The sequence below is a fragment of the Colobus angolensis genome, unplaced genomic scaffold (assembly GCF_000951035.1).
Source record: "Colobus angolensis palliatus isolate OR3802 unplaced genomic scaffold, Cang.pa_1.0 Scaffold86, whole genome shotgun sequence".
NCBI lineage: Eukaryota > Metazoa > Chordata > Mammalia > Primates > Cercopithecidae > Colobus > Colobus angolensis.
The window spans coordinates 11,747,807-11,750,748 of NW_012122487.1; the positions used below are offsets into that span (position 1 = coordinate 11,747,807).

Below are 2,942 nucleotides of genomic sequence, written 5' to 3' on the forward strand. Positions count from 1 at the left end.
GTGAATGCAAAACAGTACTGCAACTTTGGAAGAAAGTTTGGCAGTTTTTTACAAAACTAAACATACTTGTACCAGCAGACTCATTCCTTCTTATTTATCCAAATGTATTGAAAATATATCCAAACAAAAACATGCACAATTGTATGTAGCAGCTTTATTCATAATGACTAAAACTTGGAAGCAACCAAGATATCTCTAATTATGTAAATGGATAAATAAACTGTGGTGCAATCATACAATGGAATATTATTTAGAGCTGGAAAAATATGAGTTAGGATGTGGAAAAATCTTAAAAACCTACTGATAAGTGAAAGAAGCCAATCTGAAAAGGCTATATATATGGTTTAAAATACGACATTCCGAAAAAGGCAAACCCACGGAGACAGTACCCAGGACTTACAGTGGAGTGGTGATGAGAGGAAAAAAGCGGATGAAAAAGAGATGAATAATTATTCTGTGTGATGCTGTAATGGTGAATACATACCATTACATATCTATCAAAACCCATAGAACGTGCGAAACCAAGAGTGAGCCCTAATGAGCACTATGAACTTTGGTGGATAATGTGTTAATGTTGGTTCACTGGTTATAACAAATGTACCATAATGATATGACATATTGGTGTTGGGGAAGACTGCATGTTGTGGATGTTTGGTGAGAGTATAGGGAAGGATTTGGGAACTCTATGTACTTTCTTTTCTGTTTTGCTGTGAACCTAAAACTGCTCTAAAGAATAAGGTCTATCAGTTAAAAAATACAATTATATCATGTTTTATATTAACCTTCACACATTAGCAATTGTGTGGAATTGCAGTTTTTGTTTTCTTTTTGTTTGTTTTTGTTAGTTCATGTCTTTTATTAACTCATACAGTTACTTGTCTTCTGGCTTGTTGAAGCAATAAGTCAGACAAAATTTGCCACAATAATGTCTGTCAAAGTGGCTTGCCATAAACACCCCAGCACCACATTCATCAGACGGGCACTCTCGACAAAGGCGACTAATTTTGCCATTCTCATCCACCTTATAATATTTCAGGACAGCCAGTTTAACCTTCTTTCTCTTGTGCTTATTCTTCTTGGGAGTAGTCTAAGACTTCTTCTTCCTTTTCTTAGCACCACCACGAAGTCTCAACACAAGATGAAGAGTAGACTCCTTTTGAATATTGTAGTCAGACAAAGTACGTCCATCTTCCAGTTGCTTGCCAGCAAAGATCAGTCTTTGCTGATCAGGAGGAATTCCTTCCTTCTCCTGGATCTTGGCCTTTACATTTTCTATCGTATCCGAGGGTTCAGCCTCAAGGGTGATGGTCTGCCCCGTAAGGGTTTTCATGAAAATCTGCATTTTGGTGGCGGCTCCACCGCAGATGGTGGATCGAAAAGCAAATTGCAACTTTTCTTCAAAGAAAATTGATATTTTAAAATTTTGAAATTGCTTTCTCAATTGACCTCCAGAAAATATATATAAACCAATGTAGAAAACAGTTAATTGGCTTTCTGAAGTCTTGGTCACATTTAATATTATTATTATTGTTTGATTCTTGCAAAGTAGATAGGCGAATACACTGTTGTTTTATTTTAATATATTGTTTGAGTCTTGTTCTGTTGCCCAGGCTGGAGTGCAGTGGAGTGATCTCGGCTCACTGTAAACTCCGCCTCCCAGGTTCAAGCGATTCTCCTGTCTCAGCCTCCCGAGTAGCTGGGATTATTGGTGCTCACCACCATACCTGGCTAATTTTTTGTATTTTTAGTACAGATGGGGTTTCACCATGTTGGCCAGGCTGGTCTCGAACTTCTGACCTCAGGTGTTCCGCCTGCCTCAGCCTCCCAAAGTGTTGAGATTACAGGCGTGAGTCATCGGGGCTGGCCTTTTTTAATATTTTTATTAAAACTTTATTTTTCTATTTCCTCTTTCATTTGTTTTTTTGAGGAATATTGTTTATTCATTTTCTACTCCACTTATTAAAAGTTAATTTTTTTCATAAAATTGTTTGAACTATTTGTGCATGTAGAATATTAACATTTTTGTTTTCGTGGAATGGTTTTCATAATGTTTTATTTATTTAGCAAAATTCATAAATATTTTGACTGATGATTTTGTCCACAACTTTTATCTATATGCAGTTGATCCATGTGTATGTTCATGTATTCAAAACTGTTTTTTCAGTGACTACTGTATTATAGGTACTGGAAATATGTAAGTAAAAAAGAAAAGGTGCAAAATAATCCACGTCATGGATTTTATCTTTTAAATTAGGGAGGCAAATATTATGTGACACAAATAAAATATATGGTATTTTGAAATGCTATCTAATAAAGGGTTGGGGGAATCAGCACATATGGTGTAGACTAGAATTCACAGACTAAGGGTTAGCAGTGAAGTAAAAAATAGATTTCTAAAGACTCTTGTGCTACAGAAAGGTGTGCAGGGGCCAGGCTTGCAATTATGCAGCTTGGATTGTTTCCAAAAGAGTGCTCTTCATTACTGTTCCACATTTTATAAGGACTCTAGGAGACAGGTAGAATCCAAACATATGGCTTCTGGATTTTATAATCATTAAGATGCTTTGCCAGAGAGGTCAAACAACTTTTGGCTGAAATAATCAGATGCCCACAGGAGTTGCATATCTGTATTGATAATCTAGAGAGCTTCATGGAATTGAGGCTAGAAGTAAAGGGGTGGGAGTGGTATGAGGGAACTATAGTCCCTTTAGTGTCTGCCATATGTTGTTAGGCAACCAGAGAGAACTGCTGCAGCCATTCGGTGGAAAGTAGGAAAAGGAGATAGAATATATCTGAAGGCTACAAAAGGTTGCTATTTTGAAAAGGGTGCCCAGTGAAGCTTCATTTAAATGTTAAAGTTTGAGTAAAAATTTAAAGTAGGTGAAGGAATAAGTCATGTGGTTATTTGGTAAAGATAATTCCCAGATGATAGAACAGCACAT

General features: G+C 36.5%; 1 pseudogene across 1 annotated transcript; it reads right to left on the minus strand.

Annotated features, from left to right (window-relative positions):
• Positions 1-841: 841 nt before the first annotated feature.
• Positions 842-1,342, minus strand: LOC105503496 (annotated as a pseudogene). The gene has a single exon (XR_001000486.1). The product of XR_001000486.1 is annotated as a ubiquitin-40S ribosomal protein S27a pseudogene (transcript).
• Between the last annotated feature and the right edge of the window lie 1,600 nt (positions 1,343-2,942).